Source organism: Eumetopias jubatus, unplaced genomic scaffold (assembly GCF_037043125.1).
Source record: "Eumetopias jubatus isolate StellerSeaLion01/CBP00866 unplaced genomic scaffold, mEumJub1_p1.0 scaffold_15, whole genome shotgun sequence".
NCBI lineage: Eukaryota > Metazoa > Chordata > Mammalia > Carnivora > Otariidae > Eumetopias > Eumetopias jubatus.
The window spans coordinates 69,636,220-69,649,347 of record NW_028274821.1 but is presented as its reverse complement, the minus strand read 5'-3'; positions in this window follow the sequence as shown (position 1 = coordinate 69,649,347).

Here is a 13,128-nt window from a genome sequence, read left to right as displayed (position 1 = left end):
TTTAATAATTTATTCATTACAAACAGTATATTATGTCTATATTAAAAAGCTAAGTCATGTTTTATAGAGAAGAATAAGAGAAAAGATATCTAAAATAAATTAATGAATAGGATCACAGTATACATACTGTTTTATAACTCAAGTATTTTTTACAGTACATAATTTTAAATATGTGCATAAGGAGAGAATAGAGTATAATGAACCCTCGAACTTTGTGAATCTTGTTTCATCTATCTCTTTATAACACCATCGATATGACATTTCCTCTCTAAATACAAAACATAATAAATAATAATATACCATGGTCATATTTAAAAATATCATCATAAAAATGCCATAGTATATTCAATATATGACTGTTGTTCAAATGTTCTCAACTTTCATGTGTGTGTGCACACTTGAACTTAGAAAGGTGATATCATATATTGCAGTTGGTTATTATGTCTCTTAAGTGTCTTTTATTTTTTTAAATTTTTTTTTTAAAGATTTTATTTATTTGTTTGAGAGAGAGAATGAGAGAGAGAGAGAGAGCATGAGAGGGGGGAGGGTCAGAGGGAGAAGCAGACTCCCTGCTGAGCAGGGAGCCCGATGCGGGACTCGATCCTGGGACTCCAGGATCATGACCTGAGCCGAAGGCAGTTGCTTAACCAACTGAGCCACCCAGGCGCCCTCTTAAGTGTCTTTTAATCTGTAGGTTCTCCTGTCATGTCTTCTTGTTTTTATAATTTATTTATTAAAGATAACTTTTTTTTGTTACTTACTAAATCACAAATATTTCCCCATCATTCATTAAGTCTTCATAATATTCCATTGTGTGGACGTTCCATGATTTATTTTCACAACCTTCTACTGTTGGATAATTAATTGTGTCCAATATTTTCCTGACATTCAACTTATTGTAAACAACATCCTAATACATACATCTGTGGGAACTTGCTTGATTGTTTAAGAAAAATTGATAGATACAGAATTCCTGGTTGAAAGAATCAGTGTCTCTTTCTCCCTCAACCAATGCTTTTTCCAATGGTTTGCTTTACTTCTAAAGTAAAGGTATGGACTTGCTTTTGAATATGATTTAAATTCAAACTCTCCAAAAATTGAGGATTCCTGTAGTAAATATTGTAACCATTTCTTTCTATACTGGTAAGGTTCAGGATTCGGTAAACAATCTTCCATTATGGAAGGGTCAGGGAGAGATTTATGGCAAGATGACTATACAGGTGTTGACAGTTGAAGAGCAGGTTAGACTGGAAGGTGTCATATGTCCTTAATGACCCACCCCTCTAGCTTGATGAGTCACTTTAGTTTGAACTGAAAATGTCACTCTCTTTCATATGATTGGTGAAAAACCCTGAGCATGTAAATAGAATGCCTTGGAAAACATGTTCACTCCTTCTTTGATTGGCTATGCTCATACTCTGAGGTTACAAGAAAGTCTAGTCTCCTGGAGGGAAGGTGAGTAGTTGTTATTGCCACAGGATAAGATTCCATAACTTTCTTTGAAAGCTCCCAGGAATCCAATGTGGGGTTGGATGAATGGGAAGGGGGTGGGGGTAACGATAAAACAAGATCAGCCATGAATTGGTAATTATTGAAGCTAGAAGATCTGTACACGGTAATTCATTCGACTGTTTTCCCTAATCTGGAGAATGTGTGAAAATTCATGTCCATAATAAAAATTTAGAAGATCTCCCAGAGCAATATGGCCAGTCCATGGCCTGTGCCCCTGGGTGGCTCTTTGGGGCTCCAAGTACAGCCCTTGAAGCAAACATGAATAAGATTTCACAATAAATTATTGTAATGGGGTGTTTTTAAAGTAATAACAAGTCCTTGGAGAGATTTTCAAATGATATTCTACGCAAGCATGTGCTACCATTCACTTTTATTTCATGCAATAAATGAATCATACAGGAATATTTTACAAGGGAAATTATTGTAGCCCCTTGTCAATGACACCAAAGGATTCTGCCTTATATCCTCTGTCAAGGAGACCACTCTTACAGTGCAGCCTTTTAAAAAAACCTTCACAATCAGGAAATTCTACTTTCTGTATAATCTGGTTTATAAAAGGTACTGAAAACATGTATGGTGTACCAAATTGGGATACATGAGTTAACACTGAATTTTTTTCTTTTAAACTTCTTTTGAAAGTCAGGGATGCCCAAGGACCTCATACATAGTAGACCATCACCTAGAGTGGCTCTAGAAAATTGGTGTCTAAAATTTTAATTGTAGATTAATCCCATGTTCTAGTGGAATATATTGTAGATATAAAGAATGCTTACATTAGTTATATACATATTTGATCTATTAGATGCCTCCTCTTAGTCAGCTAAGGACTAGGTGTTGAGAATGCAAAGTCAAATCACTTAACCAACCTCAGTGGTGATTCTCTGACATACAGAGAAGAGGGGATATTTCAATTTTTGAGTCAGCAACCACTAGCAAGCAGATGGCTGATTTTTTTTCTTCCCCCACACCCTGACAAGCAAACTAGAAAGCTATAACCCTTAATGAGCATAAATTAAATCTTGATTATAAAAGACCTCATTTCATAAAATAATAAAGATTCCATTCCTTCAAGGGATTCTTCATTTTACGCATAAGGAAACAAAGGGTGAATGAGGCTTATAAACTCAAGGTTAGATTGAAATCTTAGTTTATTCTGATGTGATTACATCAAATGGCAAATTCTAAAATTCGTCTGGTGACTTCCTTTATAAAATAAGAGAACGTTTTATATTCTCTGTGAAAAAAATGGATTATATTCTGTCTGCCACCACCAACTGCTTGTTTCTTGCTAATACCAACATACACAATATCATTGCTATTTAGAGTTTGTCTAGAATTGAGGTATAATACAATGGTGAACAGAAGCCAGCTTCTGTCAGCTCATGAGAGCCTGTCTACACATCTCTTCCCAGCTCCATGTTCTGTAACATCATGTGGATGGCTTGAAATCAGGCATGGTGAGAGTATTTACACCACATAAATTGGCACACCCCGAAACCAGGACTTTTTTTTTAATTGGGAGAGCCAGTTTGCCAGTACACCACTTGATATACAATAGATGCTTGATTGTCAAGGCTTTAGTATTTGTAGTTTCAGCCAATTTACAAGGGATCATGAAGGCTCGTTACATTCCACCAAGATACTGATCAAGTCCAAAATCCTCAGTCTGGTCTGGCCCTTGTCCACGTCTGGAGCTTCGCCTTTTTTTTTTTTTTCTTTTTGGTGCAAAATGGTAGTTTTATTAAAGCAATGGGACAGGACCCGTGGGCAGAAGGAGCTGCTGCATGGGGGTCTTGAGGAGTGGCTGGTTATATACTCCAGAGTTGGGGGGGAAGTAAGGGAAAGGGAGGTTTCAAAAGGGTTTTCATATGCCAAAGAGGAACGACAAGATAGTGCCAGAGATGATCTACAAGATATCAGAGGCCTAGCCATTGTCAAGGTTCTTTTCCCCTCTAGCAAGGTATTAACATTAAGATAGTTGGGAGATTCCTGGAAGAATGTCACACATGTCCCACCCAGGAGTGGGGGTTGAGGAGAGGTTGCAGGGTGTCAGCTTATGCTTTGTCTTCAGCTGGCCTTCTGCTCCCTCATCATTTCCCCTCTGAACAATTTTGACCCTTAAATCTTTAAGGTTGTTGAAGGTGGAAGGTCTTATATTCTATAATGTTTTCCTGCTGAATAGAGGCCTAGAGATGTCCCTACCTATAGGTCAACATTGGTCAGTTGGGAAACATATGGGGAAGTTACAAAATGGGGTGGGGGGCAGCTGAATCCAACTTGGTCAACACAGATGAACCTCCTTGAGTAGAAGGGATCATCTGTCAGTTGGAGGTTATGGCAGTGAAGGAGTCTTGGCACTAGGCAGGGAGACGCCAGAAATGACAACAAAATAAGGTTAATAGTGTAATGAGAAAGAGAAGTCTGAATAAAAGACCTTTGATAGTTGACCTTTGATAATCCAGGAGTTTAAAGCAATCACTAAAGGAAAGAGAGATCAATGAAAACACTAATTCAAGTATTCATGTCAGAAACTCTGGAGCTTCACCTTAGGTCATCCTTCTGCCACTGTTCTTCAGACCCACAGACATGCCTTCATTCCTTTGAAAACTCCTTCCCCACATTTGGATTTTCTACAGTTTTCTCTATGCTGCAACCCACCTGCTCCTAGTTAACACATACATGTCCTGTAGCTCGTAGCTGAATTTCCACTTCCTCGGGGTAACATTCCTAGACTCCCAAGTCTAGGTCACATACAAGAGTTAAAAGCCTTCCTCACACTCTCACCCTTAGCCTTGTAAGACAGATCACAGTCTGTAACTCTGTGCCCATTATAATTGTTTGATTCAGGGTCACCTCCTTACCCTGGGCAGTGACTCCCATGGGCGAGGGAGCTGTGCCTGGTTTTCCTCCCTGTGCTTTCCCTACTAACTAGAAAGCATAGAGCCTTTTAAATTATGTATTTGGAAAATAGTCCAAAGATTCAGGAAAATGTGGAGAATAAGGTAATAAGCATCTGTATACTTTATCAACGAGCTTTAACCTCAACATTTTGCAGGAATTGTTTCACTTTTTTTTTTTTTTAAAGAACAAAAACATTGGTATTCTAACTAAACTGCTTGTGAGTTCTTCTCAATCCCATAGCCGTCTTTTCCTCCCTGGAAAAAACCCTTAACACAAAGGTGGTGTGTATTCCTCAACTGGAAGAAGCTGTAATTTGCCTGGGAAGGTCCATCTATGTGTACATTTGAAGAGATATTACTCATCTTTGCCAGCATATGTGGTGGCTGGAAGTGAGCAAAAGACCCTTACTAATGAGGATTTATGAATGGCATGCTTCTTAGAAAGGGAATTGACGCCCTGTTTGGGTCAGGATTTCCCAATATGTAGTGTAAATCAACCATTTTATCCTGTTTTTTAAAACTCCTTTATGATTTGTTTGAAGTTGTCCAAGTTCTGACATTAGCTTGATTTGTAGACACTTTAAGCTCCATTAACATAAGATGACAAAGAGGGAGTGTTGACTTGTGGTAAAGAGCATGAACCACTGGGGTGAAGTCTTTATTAACTGTATGAGCTAGAGCAGAGCGATCCCTGAGCAGCATTGCGGGCATCACTGGGGAACTTGTTAGAAATGCACATTCCTGGCTCCCACCCCAGGTCCCCTGAAGCTGAAACTCAGTGGTGGGGCCCAGCAATCCATTTTAATCAGCCCCGTGGCTGATTCTGGTGCCCACTACCATTGGAGAACAACTGATCTAAGGCAAGAAATTTAAGCCCTCCAAGCTTCAGTTTATTTATCCGTAAAATAGAAATGATAATCCTCAAGACACAGGATCTTTTTGAGGATGAAATATTAGTTAACATTTCTGGAGCACATCTCCCAGTGCCAGGCACTGTTCTTAGCACATACCATATTTTATCTCGTGTAATCCTGAAATTAACTTCATTGCAAATAAAGATTAGAAAAGCACCTAGCACATAGGGGGCACTCAATAATTGTTCCTATTATATTATTACCTTTTCGAGTTGTAAAGATAAAATGAGATGATATAAATACTGAGCACAGCATCTAATACGTAGTATATGCGTAACAGGTATTAACTGTTTGCACATAAATTATTTGTCTGAAGAGTAAACATTATTCACATGGGTCTTTATGGGAAGTGGGATGGAGTCTAACATTTTAGACTAGACTGGACTAACTGACAGGGAATCTCCCACTGGAAAAAAAGGCCATTACAGAAAACATTTTATAGATCACATTTCAACATTTCTTTTTGTGATTTGTCAAAAGTCAAGGAAGCCAAAGAGAGTTCTTTGAACTAATTGGGAGGGCCAAGAAGGTATTAACTACTCTCTAATTAAGCTGGTAATAGCTGCCCTCTGTTGGTGAGATCAAAGGCCAGAGAAACACTGCCCGTGAGGACTTTGGAAGACAGGCTGCTCTCTATGATGACAGCCTTGAAGTTTTGGACCCTCCGAAGTAGCTCCGAGAGAGAGAGTTGCTCTGTCTGTGGGGGTCCGAGAGAAAGAGGGAGAAGGCCCAGGTGGATGGAGAACACTCAAAGGTTTGTTAGGCAAGCGTTCGTTTGTATTTGGGCATTTATATTTGTTTCAGAATCTAACTCTGAATTGTGTCTTCTAAAATAAAGAAGTCAAAAAAATGCAAATGAAATGAAAAAGTCACTAGCTGTGGCTTTGCAGCTTTATATAAAGAATTCCTGAGTATTGGAAAAGGACTGCTGGAAAAGCATGCTCTCCCTCTGTCTGCTGTGAATGGAATGCCTTTCCTGTCCGCACTCTCTTCCCCGGCAAAGCTGACCTCTCCATCTTTGTGCCCAAAACCCCACTGGCTTCTCCTCTCATGATACCTGGTATGCACAGAAGCACTTGGCTTTTTCGTGGTCTACACCAGAACTGCCCAATTGTGCAAATTAGATTTTTTACTTATTTTTTTGAAGTAGACACTAAAAAAAGTGAAAAGGAACGGGTGAAATTAATTTTAACAATGTAGTTTATTGAGACCACAATATCCTGAATATTATGGCTTTGATAGGTAACTAATGTATAAGTATTAAGGAGATATTTTACAGTTTGGGGACGGTACCCATTCTTTGAAATCCAGTGTGCATTTTACGCCTACAGCACATCACAATTTGGCTTAGCCCCATTTGGAGTGCTCGATAGCCACATGTGGCTGGGGGCTCCCGTGTGGCACACTATGGGGCTAGAGCATGAGCAACTCGAAGGCAGCATCTAATCTGTCTTTGCACCCACGGTGCTTTGTTCAGTGCCTAAAACCAGTGTCATTTCATGGGTAAATGTGGCATGTAGAATTCTAAGATCACGTCCAGCGATCCTTGCCTTTGTATAATCTTTTCCTCTTTGAATGTGGGTGGAACATATAACCATGATGAGATATCAATCTATTGATTATGATATATTATATGGCAAAAGGGAGATTATTTGGGTGGGCCTGCTCTAATCAGGTGAGTTTTTTAAGAGAGAGAAACATTCCTGCTGGCCTAGAAGAAAGCATACATACACCTATGTAGTGAACTGCCAATTGAAAGGAGCAGCCTCTAGAAACTGAGACAGGTCCCCAGCCAATGAACTAGAGAGAAAATAGGGACCTCTGTCCTAAAACCACAAAGAACTGAATTCTACCAACAACTAGTGAGCTTTTAAGAGCACTCTGAACTCTAGATGAGAACTATAGCTGACACTTTGATGTCAGCCTTGTGGGCCCCCCCAACACAGAACCTAGCCATTTTGTGCCCAGATTTCAGACCTACAGAACTGTAAGCTAATACAGGCATATTGTTGGAATCCACTAAATTTGTTGTAATTTGTTGCACAGCAGTAGAAAACTAATACGGTAAATAAATGTCATAATTCAGCAACATTGTCCAGCTGGTGGCAATGTCTCTAAAATGTAGGCATAGTCCCTCAGAGGAATTAGTAACTTCTGAAATTTAGACTTAAAAATCAAACCAGTATCATGATGACAACATATTTATTTAACTGTGCCAGAGTATTAGCAATCTCAGTGTTTGAGTTAGTCTCTCTTTCCCAGGGCCATTTGTATCAGAGGGAAGAGCTAAGTGAGAGTCAAAAAAACAAAACAAAACAAAACAAAAAAACACAGAAGACAAAGCCTCTGGAAATAAGTATACTCACCTTGTAAAGGAGTGACTGTTGATTAGAAGCAAATACAAAAAATAACAACGATAATAAGGATAGCTCACACTTGTTGGGTTTGTACTCGGTGCCAGGCATATCACCCACAACCCTGAAAGGCAGATGCGATTATTACCTTCCTTTTATGGATGTGGAAACCAAGTTTAAGAGGTAGGAGGAGATTTAGCTGCATAGCCAGGCGATAAAAGTAATTAGGAATTAGGAAGGAAGAGGAAGAAGTATTTTTGGATGAAGTACTCTTCAGAACAGATTAGCTTGACTCTCAAATGCAGCCCTTTCTCTTGGATGACAGAGAGCTCTGTTTCCTCTCTGTTAACAGGTTCTCTTCATACCCCTTCCTTCTAACAAGGTGCATTTCCCAAGTGGTCCTCAACCTCTGCATTCTGCCTTTTACTTTTTCCTTTGGGGAAGTCAATGAGTCCTGTCACTGCCAATAATACCTCTGGTGCTGGCTGTGAAAGGTACAGCTTGAACCCTATTGTTCTGAGTTCCAGCCCTCCAGGGACATTTCCACTTGGATGTCTCCCTGTCCTCTCAAGTTCAGCTTGGTCAAGGTGGAGTTCAGCAGTATGCCCTGAAAACCAGCTCTCCTCTGTGATACTCTACACCTGCCAACAATTCCGTAACCACTGGCTAGTCCACCAGGCTGCAAACCCCAAAGACTCTTCAGCCCTTTCTCGTCTCCGTTCCCTTTAGCCAAACTACTGCTACAAGTATCTTTCCAGAACGTTTGCTCAGCCATTCCTTCTACACTCTCCAACCTCCTCAGTCCTTTAGTCCACTGCCCTTCTTTACTATCTTCCTTATCCAGCTTTGATTCCACGGTGCATCTATTCCATCCCTCTTGCCAGGACCCAAATCCCCTTGCCACTCTATTTTCATCATTCCTATTTGACATGACTTGAAGCCAACCGTCTTCTTGCTCTTCAGCTGGGAGGCTGAGTGGTACTGGAAAAAATTGCACAGAGGAAAGATAAAGTTAAAGTAGAAGCCTCTCTTCTAGTTTTCACGGAGTCCCTGAGACAAAGGATGCCAAATACTATCACATTCCAGAGCAAATTATTGGCTCCTCCCTATGCATGACTCCTAAAGAAGGTGGATGAAACAGGTTTTATGATCTTTATCTTTCACTTACCTTTAGCTGTGAGTTTTTCCTATCTGATATCCCTCCTACTTACCCCCCAGCCATGTGGGAGCTTCATAGTCATCTTTGATGGGTAGCTTTTGAGGTTTGGAGGGTACAGACAGACATTTAGACTCATGCCTAGGGAAAAAAAGTCTTTAATGAGAGGTTGGCTGAAGTGAACTGTGTGTCAGCACAGCAGAGGGCTGCATTTAGGAAATAACCACATTCTGGCCTCTGCCAGGTCAAAGCTGCATTTTTTTTTTTCAGGGGCCAAATGTCACACCGACGGTAGGAATGTGAGCCTGCCTTGTTTAGAAAGGAATCTTGACCCAGAGGGCTTCCTGCAATCGATGAGGTATCCTTGGCAAAAAGAGGTCGGGGGTTCCACTGGGTGGAGAAGCAGAAGGGAATCATATGGGGCTGGTTCGAGGAGAGGACCGCCGGAGATAAAGGAATTCCAGATGGAAGGGGTCCAGCAGGGGAGCATCTGAGGAGGCTGTGGATATGATCCCATGAGAGAGACATCAGTCAAGGGAAACTACACCAGCTTATATCTGTGTCAGTCAAATAAGGCCTTCCCTCTTCTTACCATTCTGTTGCCTCTGCTCCCATCCTGGAGGGTCCATTAGAAGTCACGTGGTGGTGGGAACGGAGCAGGGGTCAGGGAGAAGTAGCATGAATGGGGAAATAGAGATGAACACCCCATTCCCCACAGCAGGCTCTTTGGGGATGAAGTGACCAGAGGACATTTTGTTATCTGAGATGATCACAGTCAGAAGACCTTCCTAATGTTTCCTCTGAAGGGTGGAGAAGAGTAGGCGCAAAAGAGAGGATTCAAATGGGCAGTTGGGGGTGAAGAATGAAATTGTTTCTCTTTGCATCCTCTGAGTCCAGCTTGCTCAGTGAGACCATTCAATTTGTATCACTGAAGTAATTTCAGTCCACAGTCATCCTTGAAGCCATGGCAATATAACACTTTTCTGGTGGGTGCACTGTCCTCTTCTCTGCAAAGTTACCTTATGCTTCTCTACCTTCCTTGATCCCTCAACTTCACCCTGGCCCCTTACTCTCAGATGATCTTGCCTCACTCTTTGCAGAGAAAATAGAATCCGTCGGATGGGAGGAAATTCTCTCCATTTCTTCTGCATCCCTAAATGGAGCTAAACTATACTTGGAGTGTTAATTGTTAATTGATGCATATATTGTAAGTATATAAAGGTTGGTTCCACTATTTGACAATAGTATATTCTCTTAGGCAGGTGGACTATTTCCCCCATAATCTTATTCTCAATATCAATTTGCCTATCATCTCATTTTCATGTAATGTAAAAATGAACTTTTAGCTCAATTTGAAACTTGGAAACTTTTTCCATTTATATTAAAATCTATGAGAAGATCTAAAATCAAGTTTTAATTTATTTGTATTGCTTTCTGCAAAATATGTCCACAAGATTACCATTTGTATGGTAAGTATTTTGCAATATTTGAGGGCATTTCATGCCTTTGCCATCACCCTCAGAGAGCTTTTCCAGTCTCAATTTTCTTATTCCATCTAATTACAATTTCATTTTAAAAGCAGTTGGGAGCATATATACCCTGAGCATTTAAAAATGTTATATTTAATGTATGTAATGAGTTTTTAATTCCAATATAACTAACAAATACAATTGAAAAACAGAGTTGCTAATGGAAACACATTTCTCTATAAAAGTAATTTACGTTATCTAAAAGAATTCTAAGTTCATTACAGAAATTTTTGAAAATCACAGGAAAGTATAAAGAATGAAATAAAAACCAGCCATAATCACACCACCACTCTCACACTCATTTTTGAGATCTTCTAGTCTTTTCTAGTTTTCAAAGTTGGTATAATAATGCACACACATTTTATTATTTATTTTACTTTATTTTATTTTAATTCCAGCATAGTCAACATACAGTGTTGTATTAATTTCAGGAGTACAATATAGTGGTTCAACAATTCTTTATATGACTCAGTGCTCATCATGATAAGTGTGCTGTTAGTCCCCATCATCTATTTCCCCCATCCCCACCCACCTCCCCTCAGTCCAGGTAGCCGTCTGTTTGTTCTTTGTAGTCAGTCTATTGTTTGGTTTGTTCCTTTTTTTTTTTTTTACTTGTTGTTTTGTTTCTTAAATTCCACATATGGGTTAAATTATAGGGTATTTGTCTTTCTCTGACTTTTTTCACTTAGCATTGTACCCTCTAGATCCATCCATATCGTTGCAAAGGGCAAGATTGCATTCTTTTTGATGGCTGAGTAATATTCCATTGTATGTATAAACCACATCTTCTGTATCCGTTCATCTATTGATGGACACTTAGTTGCTTCCATAATTTGGCTATTGTGAACAATGCTGCAATAAACATAGGAGAATGCCAACATATTTTAAAACCCTGCTGTTTTTCATCAAAACATTATATTGAGGCCATCCTTTTTCTGTGCTCTTGAGTCCCCTCCAACAATCTGGTTTTGGTGACTGAATTGTATTCCATCACATTATAATCTGTTATAATTTATTATATTATTGTCATGTAATATGTAATCTGTTCCTATTATAATTTCTTTCACAACCCCCAGCATGCTTATTTTGATTTATTTTTTTTTTAAAGATTTTATTTATTTACTTGAGAGAGAGTGAGCAAGAGAGAAAGAGAGTGCATGAGCCAGGGGAGGGGCAGAAAAGCAGACTCCCCCCTGAGCAGGGAGCCTGGTGTGGGACCCGATCCCAGGACCCTGGGATGATGACCTGAGCCGAAGGCAGACACTCAACCAACTGAGCCACCCAGGCACCCTACTTATTTTTAGAAATAGAACAATCTAGTATATCCTTGGCTTCTGGCACATATTAAGTTTTGGTATATTTTCATTCCACCATCAATAACCTTAACTTAGATTTTTGCCAGATTGCACACTTCCTAGTCTAGGAAACAATCATAGTCTTGTTTTAAATTCAGCAAAAATAAGAAGGCCACCAAGATCTTTAGGCTTCTGAAATTGTGGCCTCCCTTTGCGGTATCTCTTTCCCCTTTCTCTTACTTCCTAATACCTTATTATCCAGCTTTCCCCCTCCATTGAGTTATTTTTACTCCTTCCTCCATCTCTCTTCAAGATGGAGTTTATTTCTGTTGGATTTTTCCTTCTTAATGTTCATTGTAGAAAAAATCAGATATTGCACATAAGGCTGCTAGGCCTTATGTTTGTATATTTACATTTGCAAATATATATTTACCTGCATATCAAGGGTGGAACCATCGGGTAAGAGATTCATATATACCAAGTTCATCCCACTGATGTATAAAAGGAGAATGCTATTTTTTAAAATATTTATTTATTTGTTTTAGAAAGATTGAGAGAGAGAGAGCATGAGTGGGGAGGGGCACATGGAGTGGCAGAGAGAAAATCTTAAGCAGGCTCCATGCCCAGTGTGGAGACTGACACAAGCCTTGATCTCATGACCCTGAGATCGTGATCTGAGCTGAAATCAAGGGTCGGATGCTTACCCGACTAAGCCCCCCCAGGTGCCCCAGAATACTGTTTTTTAATTTACCTATTGAGAAATGGAGCTGACATGTGGTCTGAAATGCTTTAATATGACTAACACATTCCCTTACTGAAGGAAGACCTTCAAGGAAAGCCCAATCATAAGAAGTTTGCTTAATAAGAATGAAATCAGAGGAAGGGTTTTGGGATTAGACATTCAGAATGTTCAGTGGCAACAGGCTAAGGCAGCCTTATGTATGCATTGTTATAATTAAGGTTAGATGTGGGGTTAGGGTTAGGATGAGAAACAGAAATTGTGACTGAGAAATTCATCAAGGGAATGAGTACTATCTTGAAGTGCCTCTTATATTAAATCCCTCTGCCTTCCCATGCATGGTGCACCCTGCTATCAGAAACTTCTGCATTGATCACTTGCTTCCTTCTTCACCCTCTCTCCTTCCTCCTGGTCGTCCATGACTTCTGCTTTCTTCGTCCGTCTTCTGTATCTTATTTTTTCTCTGTCTTCTTTCCATGCTGACTTTTAGTCTTACATCTCTGGAGTACCATGTATACAAATTCTGTCCTGGGCCTTCGGATAGTGTTTCATGTGGCTCCTGATGTTAATGTAACACACTTCTCTTTCCAGACACATAGTTGGATGACACATCCTGCCTTGTTATTGGGTGGGGCCATGTGACGAGTTCTGGCCTTTGAGCAAGAGCAATATCTGCCACTTCTGGGCTAGAGCATTTAATGATGGCTTTAACTTTATCCTCTAATTAAG